General features: G+C 46.3%; 1 non-coding gene across 1 annotated transcript; it reads left to right on the forward strand.

The window, feature by feature from the left end:
• Positions 1-2,091: 2,091 nt before the first annotated feature.
• Positions 2,092-2,163, forward strand: TRNAN-GUU (transfer RNA asparagine (anticodon GUU)). The gene has a single exon. It is a non-coding gene; the product is annotated as a tRNA-Asn (tRNA).
• Positions 2,164-20,008: the final 17,845 nt, after the last annotated feature.

The following is a 20,008-nucleotide window of genomic DNA, read 5'->3' on the forward strand; positions in this document are numbered from 1 at the left end:
CGGCCAAAGACTATGAACTCGAACGCCCCTCCAAGAGTTACCCGAAGCGCAGGCCGCTACCCCGATCAGAGGAGGAAGCACCTACATCACCAGCGCATGACATGGCAGACCGGCCACCTCGCGGCCATGACAGAGAGGCCTCTCGGCCCTTCACCCAAGCCATGCCCCGACGCCACTCAACTAAGGCACGGGAAAATGCGCCCGACCTGCGAGACATACTGGAGGATAAGGCAAGACAAACAAGATCGATCTACGGATCACGCAGGTGCCCTACGACATGTGACAATGATCTTCAGTCCGGATACAAATCCGGCCGGGCCGAACACAACAGACATAGCTCTTCCGAGCTGCGTCGTGATATAGCCCAGTACAGAGGCGCTGCACACCCGCTATGCCTCACGAATGAAGTAATGGATCATAAAATCCCAGAGGGTTTCAAACCCGTAAACATCGAATCATACGATGGCACAATAGATCCGGCGGTATGGATCGAGGATTATCTCCTTCACATTCACATGGCACACGGCGATGATCTACACGCCATCAAATACCTCCCGCTCAAACTTAAAGGACCGGCCCGGCATTGGCTTAACAGCTTGCCAACAGACTCAATCGGTTCTTGGGAGGACCTGGAAGCCGCATTCCTCGACAACTTCCAGGGCACTTACGTTCGACCGCCGGATGCTGACGACTTAAGCCACATAATTCAGCAGCCAGAAGAATCGGCTAGACAATTCTGGACACGGTTCCTAACAAAGAAAAACCAGATAGTCGATTGTCCGGATGCAAAGGCCCTAGCAGCCTCCCCTACAGTATCGTCACCGTAGTAGAGTTTAACCACCAAATTCGGGATGGATTGGTGTGGTTCCTCTACGCCTAGGACACCAGAATATCGAACCATGAACAAGGAAAGGCATGAGATAAATATTGGCTAGTAATTGTGAAGCCCCAATTCTTGACTGAAAGGGACACCAAAGGCCTCTGCCCTCCCTCTCTATCTATCTAAGAGATGGAAGGGCAGAGCTTTTTTTGGTTTTTTCATCTTTTCATCAAAGAGTTGAACAATGAAGATAGATGGCAAGTGCCTGATCGATTTGATCAGGCCGTGTAGGAACAAGGTTCAAATCGTTCGTTCGTTAGGATGCCTCAGCTACATACATCATTGCACTTCCACTTGACACCTATTTAAATGACTCGTCTTGCCGCTACCTTATCCTATTTCCATACTTCTGTCGCTCCATCCCCGTATGGGTGGAGAACCCGTCGCTGTCTCGGCTGTGATACCGGAAGCTCTAGGGAAGTGGAAGGAGAGAGCACTCATCTTGGGGTGGGCTTACTACTTATATCCTTTCAGCAGTTATCCTCTCTGCACTTGGCTACCCAGCGTTTACCGTAGGCACGATAACTGGTACACCAGAGGTGCGTCCTTCCTGGTCCTCTCGTACTAGGGAAAGGTCATCTATACATACAACATGCCGACGGTTAAACAACTTATTAGAAACGCAAGACAGCCAATACGAAATGCTCGAAAAATGGCCGCGCTTAAAGGATGTCCTCAGCGTCGAGGAACATGTGCTAGGGTGTATGTGCGACTCGTTCAGATCATGACTTCAAACAAATATAAAAAATGAAGTATCCATGATTAGTACCAATGAATAGGATATAGCTTCTCTATCCTAGGTTTCTATGGTATATGGAATTTATGGTTTCCTTTGGTGCAAATCCAATTATCTAAATTGGAAATAAGAAGCAATTCTCCCATTGGTAGCAAATGGTTATCCATTAAGCGGAGGAAATAGTAATAAAAAGAAAAAGGCTTATGCTCCTTTATCTTAAAAGAACGGACTAATAGGGTCAGCTACTTAGCCAACTTTCATAATTAAATACCGTCACTGTATGGATATTAAATGATAGGAAGTGCTAGGAAGTGAAATAGAATGAAATAGAGCCACTTTGGGCTTCCCTATGAAATGAGGCATGGAATGGATCCACTACGAAGAAATTATGGGAGTTACGAAAGAAGCTTCGGACTCATATTGTTCATGGGTTGAGAGCGGGAGTTGAACTCTAGGAGGTCGAATCCCCCCTTGTTCCTCAGTAGCTCAGTGGTAGAGCGGTCGGCTGTTAACTGACTGGTCGTAGGTTCGAATCCTACTTGGGGAGATTTTATTCATTCTTTAATGTAAGAATTTTAATGTAAGAATAAAGAATTGAATTAAAGGGCTTGCTTTGACCCTTAGGAGTAGGTAACCCATTCGCTATCCTTGTTTCTATTTCTATTGCATTCTATCTCATCATATCACATTCTGTTCTACGATTCCACTTCGACAAAAGGAAAGAGCATACCTAAGTTCAATAGCTTTACGTCCGCTATCCCGATCATGATTTTCCTACCCTCAGGGGGAAAGTAAAGGCCCTTCACCCTTTGGAAGGCTGTGGGCGAGGAGGGATTCAAACCCCCGACACCGTGGTTCGTAGCCACGTGCTCTAATCCTCTGAGCTACAGGCCTAGCTGTCTCCACTGGATCTCTTCCTGGGGGTACCCCTTCATTTCAGGTTAAGAAGATGGGAAAGCGCCTTTCTCTCTATAAGAACAGTGCGTTCCGAGGTGTGAAGAGGGAGAGAGGGGATGTGATGATTGAGGTTTTGAATAAGACGACCTTTGCATTTTAGATTTGGATCTTTTTCTTATTTCAAAATAGTGAAAAAGTCAAATAAGAGGTGTTAAGCTTTTTATCATTCTGGCACGGAGCTATTTTGCCGCAGTTCAAGCATAACATCCGCGACGAGTGGCTTGCCCGGCACCTAGGACAGGAAAAGCCAAAATCCATGGCAGCTCTCATGACACTCATGACCCGCTTTTGCGCGGGAGAAGACAGTTGGCTAGCTCGCAGTAACAACTTATCGAAGAACCCCGGTAATTCGGATACCAAGGACAAAAGTGGCAGGACACGTCGGAATAAGCAAAAACGCCACGTTAACAGCGACAGCAATGAAGACACGGCAGTCAATGCCGGATTCAAAGGCTATAAATCCGGTCAGTGGAAAAAGCCATTCAAAAAGAATACTCAGGGCCCGTCTAGTTTGGACCGAATACTCGATCGCTTGTGCCAGATACATGGCACCCCCGAAAGGCCAGCCAATCACACTAACAGTGATTGTTGGGTGTTCAAGAAGGCAGGCAAGTTAAGGGCCGAAAACAGAAAGAAGGGGCTGAACAGTGACGACGAGGAGCCCAAGCCGCCGAACAACAATGGACAGAAGGGCTTTCCCCCACAAGTGCGGACGGTGAACATGATATACGCAACCCACATTCCCAAGCGGGAGCAGAAGCGTGCGCTACGGGACGTATACGCGATAGAGCCAGTCGCCCCAAAGTTCAACCCATGGTCCTCCTGCCCGATCACTTTTGATTGAAGGGACCATCCCACTAGCATCTGTCATGGCGGCTTCGCCGCATTGGTTCTCGACCCAATCATCGACGGATTTCATCTCACAAGAGTCCTCATGGATGGCGGCAGTAGCCTAAACCTGCTTTATCAGGATACAGTGCGGAAAATGGGCATAGATCCCTCAAGGATTAGGCCCACAAGAACGACCTTTAAAGGCGTTATACCAGGTGTAGAAGCCAACTGTACAGGCTTAGTAACACTTGACGTGGTCTTCGGATCCCCGGACAATTTCCGAAGCGAAGAGTTAATCTTCGATATAGTCCCGTTTCGCAGTGGCTATCACGCCTTGCTCGGACGAACCGCATTCGCAAAGTTCAATGCGGTGCCGCACTACGCACATCTCAAGCTCAAGATGCCAGGCCCTCGAGGAGTAATTACGGTCAACGGAAACACCGAACGCTCCCTCCGTACGGAGGAGCATACGGCGGCTCTCGCAGCGGAGGTACAAAGTAGCCTTCTCAGACAATTCTCCAGTCCGGCCATTAAAAAGCCAGACACTGCCAAGCGCGCCCGGAGTAACCCACAGAAGGACCGCCTGGCACACTCTGAGCAAGCATAGCAATGCGGCCCCAACCCCAGCTTTCGCGACATAGCGAAACCAGTACCTCGCGTACATAACTACGCCCTTGAAATACCATGGGCACAGGGGAAGGGGCACAATAACGGCACGCCCAAAATACGGCTTAAAACGTACTAGGGGCTGCCGGATTCTTTTTTTAATTTTTTCTTACTTTCAGGACTCCATACTTCGGACGACCTGTTCGGCAATTCGACTGCCGCACAAACGATGCAAGATCCAGGGAGGCAGACAAGCCATGCCGCATTATGGAACTCCCAGGTGGTCTCTGTTACGAGCGGTATACCTGTTTTAAATACAATTCTGCGGCCTGCCCCTGGTCAGGACATACTGAATAGTCCAATATCTTTTTGCTTATCGCACTACTTGTATCATTCGGCTTTGATAAATAGCCTCTCTATAAACAATGCATAGCTTTTGTCTATTTTCTGCATTACTCTCTTTTATATATGTTCATTAATGACATGTTGCACCCGTACACTGTGGTACGGCAAGTATGCCAGGGGCTTCAGTACCCTTCAATATGGTGTGAGAAGTCCGTACACTTTCACAAGTGCGGCACCCCGAACTTATAGCACTATATGCATCGGCTCCGAATCATGATTTGGGTCAATAGTTGGGTTTGCCCGGCTCCTATGTTTTGGTGCCTTACGTTCCGCTATATCGGCTAAGGTAGCACTAGGAGAACCACTGCGATTGTGCCCCGGTTGAGCTGGATTAAGCACCTCAGTGGAGAAAGCTAAAACTGACTGTCATGATGAGGCGAGAGACCGGTCGCTGTTCGAGAGGTTTTTCGAGTCCCTAAAGACTTATGCCGCTTCGAGCGAGGAGCTGGCTTTGTCCGGCCAAGGCATGGATAGCGCCCCGAACTCGGTCTTCCGAACTAGGGGCTTGGCCAAAATTTAAAATTATAAAGTTCTATGGCTAAGTGAGAGTGTTCAAGCATTATAGTCCGATTGCCTGGTTCGTCGTGCTGAACGCCTCCCTCGAAAGACCCAACCATGGGAAAAAGAGCGCTCAGGTTTATCACTGAACACCCCAACACTAGTGGCATGGGGGCAGAAGCCGACGACTAGCCATCTCTCAATTTTTGATAAACGGCCGCACAGAAAATAATATTTTAAATTCAATAAGAATTGCTTAGCGCATATGAACAAGTTTTCAGCGCACAGGATAAAAACGAGCGAGTTTATTCAAAAATTACATCCTTGGTACATTCATCCGCCACAAGGCGGGCACCTGCAAGAACATCCTTGTCATAGTTCTCGGGCTTGCGATGCTCCTTCCCCGGCGGCGGCCCGTCCCTCACAAGCTTTTCACCATCTAGCTTACCCCAGTGCACCTTTGCACTGGCAAGGGCCCTACGGGCACCTTCGATGCAGATGGAGCGCTTGATGACCTCGAGCCTTGGACAGGCCTCCACCAGCCGCCACACCAGCCCGAAGTAGCTCCCAGGCAGGGCCTCTCTGGGCCACAGCCGAACTATGAAGCATTTCATGGCCTGTTCGGCCGCCTTGTGGAGCTCGACCAGCTGTTTCAGCTAGTCGCTCAAGGGCACAGGGTGTCCGGCCTCAGCATATTGAGACCAGAACACCTTCTCAGTCGAGCTGCCCTCTTCAGCTCGGTAGAATGCGGCGGCGTCGGATACGCTGAGGGGAAGATCTGCGAATGCCCCTGGAGAACTCCGGATTCGGGTAAGTAACAGGTAGTTTACTTTTATATTTCTGCTTTACATGAAGAATGCCTTACCCGCTGTTATCTTCTTCACCTCCTCCAACTCTTGGAGGGCCTTTTGGGCTTCGGCCTTGGCAAACTTGGCAGTGTCAAGGGCTGCCGCGAGCTCGGACGCTTGGGTCTTTGACTCAAGCTCCAAACTCTCATGTTTTTTCATGAGATCCTGAAGCTCTTGCTGCACCTCGCTGACCTGAGCCCCAAGTTTCTCTCGCTCGGTGCGCTCTGCGGCCGTTTTCTTTTCGGCCTCGGACAGCTCCTGCTTGAGGGTCGCCACCTCAGTCATGGCCCCTATAATAAGCAGTGCAATCCTGTTATTTTTTGCAATCACGCCTCTCTATAGGCACTTTTTCTGTAAGGTATCTCTTACCTTCCTTTTCCTCGAGCTGCCACTTGGCAAGGCCGAGCTCTTGCTCGGTCCGCTCGAGTCCCTGTTTCAGGGCACCCACCTCCGCAGTCAGTGCGGCGGTGGCTAGCAGCGAAGCCTGCATACACATATTGACTCTTTTTGTTAGACTCCTGCGAAATTTAATAGATCCTCTATTCGGCTTTTCTTTCCGAACGCCAAACAGAGCATCAGGGGCTACTATCTATGCGGTAATATTTTTACATATTTTTACTTACCTCGAAGCCTGTTAGAAGGCTAGCGCAAGCTTCAGTCAGTCCGCTCTTGACGGACTGAACCTTCTGGATCACCGTACTCATAATAGTACGATGCTCCTCGTCGATGGAGGCGCCTTCAAGCACCTCCAGCAGATTGTCCGGCGCCTCCAGTTGGACGGAGGCTGCCGGCTTAGAAGGCTTGCTCCTCTTGGTAGGAGTTCGCCTGCCGCGGTCCGGAATTGGTGAAGATTTCGGCACGGTGTCCGGCTCAAAGCCGGGCTTGGAGCCCTGGGGGGTCTTGTCCCCTTTACTCCTGGAGTCTGGGAGGTCGCCTTGCGGCTCCTCTAGGACCACCTCCTCCTGCCCCGGAGCTCGTTGTGACGCCACTTCGGCGTCATCCGTAGTGCGGGGGGAGACAGCGGGCGGAACTGAGTTCACGTCCGATGAATCCAGGGAGCCGCTTGACGACTCGTTGAGTTCGGCCCGAGGCGGGCTGCATGATTATATTCGACATTAGGGAAAGCTGTGCAACAAAAGGAATATCATGAGTTACTCTGGTATCCGAACACTTACGATTTCGCCGGACACCTGGCCCTGTCTGGCCACTCCTCTTCGTCCTCGTCGGCGTCGGGGGCGTAGTCCGGCGGTGGGGTTTTCCTCTTCTTGGACCCTTCGGCCCCCCTACTGGGCGGCCTTCCTCTTCTTTCCTCCCCGCGCTGGAGGGGGAGAGGTTTCTTCTTCCTCCTCCTCGTCTCCACGGGAGGAGTGCGTCTCGGACTCGTCGGATGACAAGTCTGACCCCACCACATTACGGGCACTCTTTTGAGTCCCCGTGGTCTTCTTCTTCTTGGCCTTCTTTTCCGGCACCACATAAGGCGCCGGAGCCAGCAGCTTCACTAGTAGAGCTGGGGCTGGGTCTTCGGGCAGCGGAGCCGGACAGTTAATTGGTCCGGATATTGCCCGCCAAGCCTGTCAAAGGTAAGGGAGTTTAGACCCCGCGTAGAGTTAAACTATGAAAAAAGCTGAACATCCTGTAAAAGGTGAAGATAGCTTACCTCGCTAGCATGACGCTGTGAGCTGTATCCGTGGTCCTCGGAAGCGGATGCGGGAGCCTTGGCACCTTTGATTAGCGCCTTCCAGACGTCTTCATACGTCGTGTCGAAGAGCCTGTTAAGGGTTCGGTGCTGTGCTGGGTCGAACTCCCACAGAGTAAAGTCCCGTTGTTGACATGGGAGGATTCGGCGAACGAGCATGACCTGGACTACATTTACAAGCCTGATTGGCTTGTTTACCAGGGACTGGATGCATGTCTTCAGTCCGGTCACCTCTTCCTCGTTACCCCATGATAGGCCTGTCTCTTTCCAGGACATGAGCCGCGTGGGGGGTCCGGATCGGAACTCGGGGGCTGCGGTCCATTTCGGATCGCGTGGCTCGGTGATATAAAACCACCCGGCTTGCCACCCCTTTAGGGTCTCTACAAAGGAGCCCTCGAACCACAGGACATTGGCAATCTTGCCCGCCATGGCGCCTCCGCACTCCGCCTGGCTGCCGCACACCACCTTGGGCTTGACGTTGAAGGTCTTGAGCCAGAGGCCGAAATGGGGGCGGATGCGGAGGAAAGCCTCGCAAACGATGATAAACGCCAAGATGTTGAGGATGAAGTTCGGGGCCAGATCATGGAAATCCAGGCCGTAGTAGAACATGAGCCCCCGGACGAATGGGTGAAGTGGAAAACCCAGTCCGCGGAGGAAGTGGGGAAGGAATACTACCCTCTCATGGGGCCTTGGGGTGGGGAGGAGCTACCCCTTCTCGGGAAGCCGGTGCGCGATGTCTTTGGACAAGTATCCGGCCTTACTAAGCTTTTTTACGTCGCCCTCCGTGACGGAGGAGACCTTCCACTTGCCTCCCACTCCGGACATCGCTGGAGAAGGTCGAGGTGGGAAGTGCGGGCTTGGGCGCTGGAGCTCGAGTGCGCAGGAGATGGATAGGCAAAGGAGCAAGAAGGCGTAGGTAAAAAGGTGGATCGTTATCCCCTTATATGGGCGGATGCGGTTGTGCGTCCCCACCTGCCTAATAAAACTCTCTTGCCTCCCAAGCGCCATGGTAAATGGCGCGGTTAGGGTTACCCACATCCGTATTGATGAGAATCCCGTAAAAAGGGCACACGATCTCTGCTTTGACAAGACGTGCCAAGGAAGCCGCCTCGCAAAACATGCTGAGGTGGAAAAGTAAAAACGATTCGAGTAAAGGACTTGGATGTAGTGTGATGGCGCACTGCAGAATACGTCAGCAGATTTGACTTGTGTTAATATTATTCTCTCTATGGCAATATGTGGAAGCTTATTTTGCAGAACCGGACACTACTCTTGGTGTTTACAATCTTCTATGAAGGACTTGGAGGAGAAACCCGCCTTGCAATGCTGAAGACAATTTGCGCGCCGGACTCGTTGTCATTGAAGCCTGGTTCAGGGGCTACTGAGGGAGTCCTGGATTAGGGGGTGTTCGGGTAGCCGGACTATACCTTCAGCCGGACTCCTGGACTATGAAGATACAAGATTGAAGACTTCGTCCCGTGTCCGGATGGGACTTTCCTTGGCGTGGAAGGCAAGCTTGGCGATGCGGATACTCAAGATCTCCTACCATTGTAACCGACTTTATGTAACCCTAACCCTATCCGGTGTCTATATAAACCGGAGGGTTGTAGTCCGTAGGCAATCAACCCCATATACAACAATCACATCATAGGCTAGCTTCTAGGGTTTAGCCTCCTTGATCTCGTGGTAGATCTACTCTTGTACTACCCATATCATCAATATTAATCAAGCAGGACGTAGGGTTTTACCTCCATCAAGAGGGCCCGAACCTGGGTAAAACATCGTGTTCCCTGCCTCCTGTTACCATCCGGCCTTGACGCACAGTTCGGGACCCCCTACCCGAGATCCGCCGGTTTTGACACCGACACTCCCCCTCTACTCTCTTGTAATGGATTGAGTTTTCCCTTTGAAGTTATCTTACCGGATTGAGTCTTTAAGGATTTGAGAACACTTGATGTATGTCTTGCATGTGCTTATCTGTGGTGACAATGGGATATCACGTGATCCACTTGATGTATGTTTTGGTGATCAACTTGCGAGTTCCGTGACCTCGTGAACTTATGCATAGGGGTTGGCACATGTTTTCGGCTTGACTCTCCGGTAGAAACTTTGGGGCACTCTTTGAAGTTCTTTGTGTTGGTTGAATAGATGAATCTGAGATTGTGTGATGCATATCGTATAATCATACCCACGGATACTTCAGGTGACATTGGAGTATCTAGGTGACATTAGGGTTTTGCTTGATTTGTGTCTTAAGGTGTTATTCTAGTACGAACTCTATGATAGATCGAACAGAAAGAATAGCTTCATGTTATTTTACTATGGACTCTTGAATAGATCGATCAAAAAGGGTAACTTTGAGGTGGTTTAATACCCTACCATAATCTCCTCGTTTGTTCTCCGCTATTAGAGACTTTGGAGTGACTCTTTGTTGCATGTTGAGGGATATTTATATGACCCAATTATGTTATTATTTTTGAGAGAACTTGCACTAGTGAAAGTATGAACCCTAGGCCTTGTTTCAAAGCATTACAATACCGTTTATGCTCACTTTTATCATTTGCTACCTTGCTGTTTTTATATTTTCAGATTACAAAAACCATTATCTACTATCCATATTGCACTTGTATCACCATCTCTTCGCCGAACTAGTGCACCTATACAATTTACCATTGTATTGGGTGTGTTGGGGACACAAGAGACTCTTTGTTATTTGGTTGCAGGGTTGCTTGAGAGAGACCATCTTCATCCTACACCTCCCACGGATTGATAAACCTTAGGTCATCCACTTGAGGGAAATTTGCTACTGTCCTACAAACCTCTGCACTTGGAGGCCCAACAACGTCTACAACAAGAAGGTTGTGTAGTAGACATCACCGCTGCCGCGCAGGCCTCGCCGCCCCCTACTACTCCCACCGCTGGCCAGGCCATCCCTCTACTCACCCACATCCCTCCACTGTTGTGGCTTCGCCGCCTCTGGGTCATTCCCTTCCTGGGTCTCGCCGTTGTCCATCGCGCTGGTGTTATCGGCACGGCGTCGTCAATGTTGTCAACAAACGACAACATCGGAAGAGGGATGTGAAGGAAATATGCCCTGGAGGCAATAATAAAGTTATTATTTATTTCCTTATTCTCATGATAAATGTTTATTATTCATGCTAGAATTGTATTAACCGGAAACGTAATACATGTGTGAATACATGGACAAACAGAGTGTCACTAGTATGCCTCTACTTGACTAGCTCGTTAATCAAAGATGGTTATGTTTCCTAGACATTGACATGAGTTGTCATTTGATTAACGGGATCACATCATTAGGAGAATGATGTGATTGACTTGACCCATTCCGTTAGCTTAGCACTCGATCGTTTAGTATGTTGCTATTGCTTTCTTCATGACTTATACATGTTCCTATGACTATGAGATTATGCAACTCCCATTTACCGGAGGAACACTTTGTGTGCTACCAAACATCACAACGTAACTGGGTGATTATAAAGGTGCTCTACAGGTGTCTCCGAAGGTACTTGTTGGGTTGGCGTATTTCGAGATTAGGATATGTCACTCTGATTGTCGGAGAGTTATCTCTGGGGCCTCTCGGTAATACACATCACTTAAGCCTTGCAAGCATTGCAACTAATGAGTTAGTTGTAGGATGATGTATTGCAGAACAAGTAAAGAGACTTGCCTGTAACGAGATTGAACTAGGTATTGAGATACCGACGATCAAATCTCGGGCAAGTAACATACCGATGACAAAGGGAACAACAGATGTTCTTATGCGGTCTGACCGATAAAGATCTTCGTAGAATATGTGGGAGCCAATATGAGCATCCAGGTTCTGCTATTGGTTATTGACCAGAGACGTGTCTCGGTCATGTCTACATAGTTCTCAAACCCGTAGGGTTCGCACACTTAATGTTTCGATGACAGTTATATTATGAGTTTATATGTTTTGATGTACCGAAGGTTGTTCGGAGTCCCGGATATGATCACGGACATGACGAGGAGTCTCGAAATTGTCGAGACATGAAGATCGATATATTGGAAGCCTATATTTGGATATCATAAGTGTTCCGGGTGAAATCGGGATTTTACCGGAGTACTGGAGGGGTTACCGGAACCCCCCGGGGGTTAATGGGCCATAGTGGGCCTTAGTGGAGAAGAGGAGAGGCGGCCAAGGCAAGGGCCATGCGCCCCTCCCCCCTAGTCCGAATAGGACAAGGAGAAGGGGGCGGCCCCCCTTCCTTCTTCTCCTCCACCTCTTTCCCCTCTTCTCCTAATCCAACAAGGAAAAGGGAGGGAGTCCTACTCCCAGTAGGAGTAGGACTCCTCCTGGCCGGCCGGACCTCCCCCCTTGCTCCTTTATATACAGGGGCAGGGGCACCATAGAGACACAACAATTGATCGTTTGATCTTTTAGCCGGGCGCGGTGCCCCCTCCACCATAGTCCACCTCGATAATACTGTAGCAGTGCTTAGGTGAAGCCCTGCGTCGGTAGAACATCATCATCGTCACCATGGCGTTGTGCTGACGAAACTCTCCCTCAACACTCGGCTGGATCGGAGTTCGAGGGACGTCATCAGGCTGAACGTGTGCTGAACTCGGAGGTGTCGTACATTCGGTACTTGACCGATCGGATCGTGAAGACGTACGACTACATCAACCGCATTGTGCTAATGCTTCATCTTTCGGTCTACGAGGGTACGTGGACAATACTCTCCCCTCTCGTTGCTATGCATCACCATGATCTTGGGTGTGCATAGGAAAGTTTTTGAAATTACTATGTTACCCAACAGTGGCATCCGAGCCTGGTTTTATGCGTAGATGTCATATGCACGAGTAGAACACAAGTGAGTTGTGCGCGATATAAGTCATACTGCTTACCAGCATGTCATACTTTGGTTCGGCAGTATTGTTGGATGAAGCTGCCCGGACCGACATTACGCGTACGCTTATGCGAGACTGGTTCTACCGACGTGCTTTGCACATAGGTGGCTGGCGGGTGTTAGTTTCTCCAACTTTAGTTGAACTGAGTGTCGCTACGCACGGTCCTTGCTGATAACCCGCAAGTATAGGGGATCACAATAGTTTTCGAGGGTAAAGTATTCAACCCAAATTTATTGATTCGATAGAAGGGGAGCCAAAGAATACTCTCAAGTATTAGCAGCTGAGTTGTCAATTCAACCACACCAGGAAACTTAATATCTGCAGCAAAGTATTTAGTAGCAAAGTAATATGATAGTAGTGGTAACGGTAGCAAAAGGTAACAGTAGTAAAAGTAATGTTTTTGGTATTTTGTAGTGATGATAGCAATAGCAACGGGAAAGTAAATAAGCGAAGAACAATATATGGAAAGCTCATAGGCAATGGACCAGTGATGGAGAATTATGCTGGATGCGGTTCATCATGTAACAGTCATAACCTAGGGTGACACAGAACTAGCTCCAGTTCATTGATGTAATGTAGGCATGTATTCCGAATATAGTCATACGTGCTTATGGAAAAGAACTTGCATGACATCTTTTGTCCTACCCTCCCGTGGCAGCGGGGTCCTTACGGAAACTAAAGGATATTAAGGCCTCCTTTTAATAGAGTACTGGAACAAAGCATTAATACATAGTGAATACATGAACTCCTCAAACTACAATCATCATCGGTAAGTATCCCGATTATTGTCACTTCGGGGTTAATGGATCATAACACATAATAGGTGACTATAGACTTGCAAGATAGGATCAAGAACCCTCATATATTGATGAAAACATAATAGGTTCATATCTGAAATCATGGCACTCGGGCCCTAGTGACAAGCATTAAGCATAGCAAAGTCATAGCAACATCAATCTCAGAACATAGTGGATACTAGGGATCAAACCGTAACAAAACTAACTCGATTACATGATAGATCCCATCCAACCCATCACCGTCCAACAAGCCTACGATGGAACTACTCACGCACGGCGGTGAGCATCATGAAATTGGTGATGGAGGATGATTGATGATGACGATGGCGACGGATTCCCCTCTCTGGAGCCCCGAACGGACTCTAGATCAGCCTCCTGAGAGGTTTTAGGGCTTGGCAGCGGCTCCGTATGTAAAACGTGATGAATTCTTATCTCTGATTTTTTCTCCCCGAAACACAATATATAGAGTTGGAGTTGGAGTCGGAGGAGCTCCAGGGGCCCACGAGGTAGGGGGCGCGCCCCCACCCTCGTGGACAGGTGGTGGGCCCCCTGGCCTTCATCTTTTGCAGGTATTTTTTATATTTTCCAAAAATTTACTCCGTTAAGTTTTAGGTCATTACGAGAACGTTTGTTTCTGCACATAAATAACACCATGGTAATTCTGCTGAAAACAACGCCAGTCCGGGTTAGTTCCATTCAAATCATGCAAGTTAGAGTCCAAAACAAGGGCAAAAGTGTTTGGAAAAGTAGATACGACTAAGACGTATCAACTCCCCCAAGCTTAAACATTTGCTTGTCCTCAAGCAATTCAGTTGACAAACTAAAAGTGATAAAGAAAAACTTTTACAAAGTCTGTTTGCTCTTGTTGTTGTAAATATGTAAAGCCAGCATTCAAGTTTTCAGCAAAGATTATAACTAACCACATTTGCAATAACGCTTAGGTCTCAAGTTTACTCATATCAATAGCATAATCAACTAGCGAGCAACAATAATAAATCTTGGATGACAACACTTTCTCAAAACAATCATAATATGATATAACAAGATGGTATCTCGCTAGCCCTTTCTGAGACCGCAAAACATAAATGCAGAGCACCTTTAAAGACCAAGGACTGACTAGACATTGTAATTCATGGTAAAAGAGATCCAGTCGAGTCATACTCAATGTAAACTAACAGTAATGAATGCAAATGACAGGGGTGCTCTCCAACTGGTGCTTTTTAATAAGAGGATGATGACTCAGCATAAAAGTAAATGGATAGGCCCTTCGTAGAGGGAAGCCGGGATTTGTAGAGGTACCAGATCTCGGTTTTGAAATAGAGGTGAATGATATTTTGAGCGGTATACTTTCATTGTCAACATAACAACCAAGAGATGGTGATATCTTCCATGCTACACACATTATAGGCGGTTCCCAAACAGAATGGTAAAGTTTATACTCCCCCTTCCACCAATAAGCATCAATCCATGGCTTGCTCGAAACAACGAGTGCCTCCAACTAAAAAGAGTCCCAGGGGGAGTTTTGTTTGCAATTATTTTGATTTAGTTTGCATAAAGCATGGGACTAGGCATCCCGGTGACCAGCCATTTATCTCGTGAGTGAGGAGCGGAGTCCACTCCTCTTGAGAATAACCCGCCTAACATGGAAGATACAGACAGCCCTAGTTGATACATGAGCTATTCAAGCATACAAAATAGGATATTTATTTAAAGGTTTAGAGTTTGGCACATACAAATTTACTTGGAACGGCAGGTAGATACCGTATATAGGTAGGTATAGTGGACTCATGTGGAATAACTTTGGGGTGTAAGGGATTGGATGCACAAGCAGTATTCCCGCTTAGTACAGGTGAAGGCTAGCAAAAGACTGGGAAGCAACCAGCTAGAGAGCGACAACAGTCATGAGCATGCATTAAAATTAATCAACACTGAATGCAAGCATGAGTAGGATATAATCCACCATGAACATAAATATCGTGAAGGCTATGTTGATTTTGTTTCAACTACATGTGTGAACATGTGCCAAGTCAAGTCACTTAAATCATTCAGAGGAGGATACCATCCTATCATACCACATCATAACCATTTCAATAGAATGTTGGCACGCAAGGTAAACCATTATAACTCATAGCTAATCAAGCATGGCACAACACTATGATCTCTAGTTGTCATTGCAAACATGTTTATTCATAATAGGCTGAATCAGGAACGATGAACTAATCATATTTACAAAAACAAAAGAGCTCGAGTTCATACCAGGTTTTCTCATCTCAGTCAGTCCATCATATATCGTCATAATTGCCTTTCACTTGCACGACCGAACGATGTCAATAATAATAATAGTGCACGTGCATTGGACTAAGCTGGAATCTGCAAGCATTCAATAAACAGGAGAAGACAAGGCAATATGGGCTCTTTTGTTAGATCAACAAGTATGCAAACAAGAGCCACTTCAACAATTTAATTATGGTCTTCTCCTATCGACCCCCAAAGGAAAGAAAAGAAATAAAACTATTTACACGGGAAAGCTCCCAGCAAGTAAAAGAAGAATAGGAAATATTTTTGGGTTTTCTTTTTAATTACTACAACAAGCATGGAAAATTAAACTAGCTAAAAGCTACAACTAATTATTTTTTGATTTTTCTTAAGGTTTATAAACACACAAGAAGAAAGCATAAAAAGGAAATAAACTAGCATGGATGATACAAATGAAAAAGTATGAGAACCGACATCTAGCAATGAGTGTGTGAACATAAATGTAATGTCGGTGAGAAATACGTACTCCCCCAAGCTTAGGCTTTTGGCCTAAGTTGGTCTATGGCCACGGCTGGCCTAGCGGGTACCCATAATAATAGTTGGGGTCGTACTGCAATGCAGCGGCTATCGCCTGCTGAGCTGCAGAGTGGCGACGAGCAGCCTCCGCTCTCCTCTCATACTCATCTGCCTCCTCTCTGGCAATAGTATATCTTCCTTTTGCCTGATGATCAAAGAAGGCAGGAGCAGGGAGAGTAATATGGACAGCAGCGTCTATCAAAGATTAGTCGATACAGGAGAGGTGATTCATTCCTCTCAACAAACTGGTGGTGAATCATAGCATTAAAGTCTAGGTAAGCAGGAGGCAATTCAATATCATCTTCACGTATGGCTATACCAAGAAAATTAGCTATGCGGGTTGCGTAAATTCCTCCAAAGAAATCTCCATTAAATCTATTAAGATGCAACCTACGTGCAACAATGGCTCCCAAATTATAAGATTTGTCTCCTAACACAGCACTCCTAAGAATACTGAGGTCAGGAACACACATATGACATGCTTCATCTTTACCATTTATGCATCTACCTATGAAGAGAGCAAAATAATGTATAAACGGGAAGTGAATGCTCCCTATGGTGGCTTGTGTTATATCTCTAGATTCTCCCACAGTTATGCTAGCAAGAAAATCTCTAAATTCAGATTTGTGAGGATCCCTTATACTACCCCATTGTGGAAGTTTGCAAGCAATGGTAAAATCCTCTAAGTCCGTAGTATAAGAATTTTCATAAAGATCAAACAGGACAGTTGGAGAATTACGTGAAGATGAAAATTCAAACCTCCTCACAAAGGTACTAGTGAGATTGTGATACTGGCTGCACTTCTCTCCCTCGAAGCTCACAAGATCGGTGTTACGCAGATATGCGTTGAATTCTTCCTTAATTCCTGCTCGATCCATAAAATTTTTAGAAGGCCACTCACAAGGACGCACTGGAGCGTCTCTTGGTGGCTCTTCATCAGCATCACGCATTGCAAGCCTAGGTCCTTGCTTCCTTGAGAAACCACCTTGGAACATTTTCCTAAGCATTTTTATTCCTCTGAAAACAGAACCAGCACAACTATCCAGGTAATCTCTGGAAGCATCGATTAGTCCATTATAAAAGATATCAAGTATTTCATTTTTCTTAAGAGGATGACCAGGCAAAGCATTAAGTAATTGGAGAAGCCTCCCCCAAGCTTGTGGGAGACTCTTCTTCAATTTGCAAAAAATTATATATATCCCTTAAAGCAGCTTGTTTCTTATGAGCAAGGAAATATTTAGCAGAGAAGTAATAAATCATATCCTGGGACTACGCACACAACTAGGATCAAGAGAATTAAACCATATCTTAGCATCACCCTTTAATGAGAACAGAAATATTTTAAGGATATAAAAGTAACGAGTTCTCTCATCTTTAGTAAAGAGGGTAGCTACATCATTTAATTTAGTAAGATGTGCCACAACAGCTTCAGATTCATAGCCATGAAAAGGATCAGATTCAACCAAAGTAATTATATCAGGATCAACAGAGAATTCATAGTCCTTATCGGTAACACAGATAGGTGAAGTAGAAAAAGCAGGGTCGCATATCATCCTAGCATTTAGAGAATGCTTATTCCATTTAGCTAATAACCTCTTAAGTTCGTGTCTATCCTTGCAAGCTAAAATAGCTAAAGAAGCTTCTTTATCAAAAACATAACCCTCAAGAATAACAGGCAAGTCTTCATCATCAATTTCATCAGTATTATTAGATTCAATATTTTCAATCTCTCTAGCCCTAGCAAGTTGTTCATCAAGAAATTCACCAAGTGGCACAGTAGTATCAAGCATAGAAGTAGTTTCATCATAAGTATCATGTATAGCAGAAGTGGCATCATCAATAACATGTGACATATCAGAATGAATAGCAGAAGTAGGTTTAGGTGTCGCAAGCTTACTCAAAACAGAAGGTGAATCAAGTGCAGAGCTAGATGGTAGTTCCTTACCTCCCCTCGTAGTTGAGGGATAAATCTTGGTTCTTGGATCTTTCAAGTTCTTCATAATGATAAGAGATATAAATCCCAAGTGACTCAAAGAATAGAGCTATGCTCCCCGGCAACGGCGCCAGAAAGTAGTCTTGATAACCCGCAAGTATAGAGGATCGCAACAGTTTTCGAGGGTAAAGTATTCAACCCAAATTTATTGATTCGACACAAGGGGAGCCAAAGAATACTCTCAAGTATTAGCAGCTGAGTTGTCAATTCAACCACACCTGGAAACTTAATATCTGCAGCAAAGTATTTAGTAGCAAAGTAATATGATGGTAGTGGTAACGGTAGCAAAAGGTAACAGTAGTAAAAGTAATGTTTTTGGTATTTTTGTAGTGATGATAGCAATAGCAACGGGAAAGTACATAAGCGAAGAACAATATATGGAAAGATCGTGCAATGGATTAGTGATGGAGAATTATGCCGGATGCAGTTCATCATGTAACAGTCATAACCTAGGGTGACACAGAAGTAGCTCCAGTTCATTGATGTAATGTAGGCATGTATTCCGAATATAGTCATACATGCTTATGGAAAAGAACTTGCATGGCATCTTTTGTCCTACCCTCCTGTGGCAGCAGGGTCCTTACGGAAACTAAGGGATATTAAGGCCTCCTTTTAATAGAGTACCGAAACAAAGCATTAACACACAGTGAATACATGAACTCCTCAAACTACGGTCATCACCGGTAAGTATCCCGATTATTGTCACTTCGGGGTTAACGGATCATAACACATAATAGGTGACTATAGACTTGCAAGATAGGATCAAGAACACTCATATATTGATGAAAACATAATAGGTTCAGATCTGAAATCATGGCACTCGGGCCCTAGTGACAAGCATTAAGCATAGCAAAGTCATAGCAACATCAATCTCAGAACATAGTGGATACTAGGGATCAAACCCTAACAAAACTAACTCGATTACATGATAGATCCCATCCAACCATCACCGTCTGGCAAGCCTACGATGGAATTACTCACGCACAGCGGTGAGCATCATGAAATTGGTGATGGAGGATGGTTGATGATGACGATGGCGACGGGTTCCCCTCTCCGGAGCCCCGAACGGACTCCCGATCAGCCCTCCCGAGAGGTTTTAGGGCTTGGTGGTGGCTCCGTATCATAAAACGTGATGAATTCTTCTCTCTGATTTTTTCTCTCCCCAAAACACAATATATAGAGTTGGAGTGGGAGTCGGAGGAGCTCCAGGGGGCCCACGAGGTAGGGGGCGCGCCCTAGGGGGGCAGGCGCGCCCCCCACCCTCGTGTACAGGTGGTGGGCCCCTGGCCTTCATCTTTTGTAGGTATTTTTTATATTTTCCAAAAAGTTGCTCCGTGAAGTTTCAGGTCATTCCGAGAACGTTTGTTTCTGCACATAAATAACACCATGGTAATTTTGCTGAAAACAGTGTTAGTCCGGGTTAGTTCCATTCAAATCATGCAAGTTAGAGTCCAAAACAAGGGCAAAAGTGTTTGGAAAAGTAGATACGACGGAGACGTATCACTTGCGAAGGTTAAAACAGCACCAACTTGACAAACTACCGTTGTGGTTTTGATGCGTAGGTAAGAACGGTTCTTGCTAAGCCCAGTAGCAGCCACGTAAAACTTGCAACAACAAAGTAGAGGACGTCTAACTTGTTTTTGCAAGGCATGTTTTGATGTGATATGGTCAAGACATGATTCTAAATTTTATTGTATGAGATGATCATGTTTCGTAATCAAGTTATCGGCAACTGGCAGGAACCATATGGTTGTCACTTTAGTGTATGCAATGCAATCGCCCTGTAATGCTTTACTTTATCACTAAGCGGTAGCGATAGTCGTAGAAGCATAAGATTGGTGAGACAACAACGATTCTACGATGGAGATCAAGGTGTCGCGCCGGTGACGATGGTGATCGTGACGGTGCTTCAGAGATGGAGATCACAAGCACAAGATGATGATGGCCATATCATATCACTTATATTGATCGCATGTGATGTTTATCTTTTATGCATCTTATCTTGCTTTGATTGACGGTAGCATTATAAGATGATCTCT

The sequence above is a fragment of the Triticum aestivum genome, chromosome 7A (assembly GCF_018294505.1).
Source record: "Triticum aestivum cultivar Chinese Spring chromosome 7A, IWGSC CS RefSeq v2.1, whole genome shotgun sequence".
NCBI lineage: Eukaryota > Viridiplantae > Streptophyta > Magnoliopsida > Poales > Poaceae > Triticum > Triticum aestivum.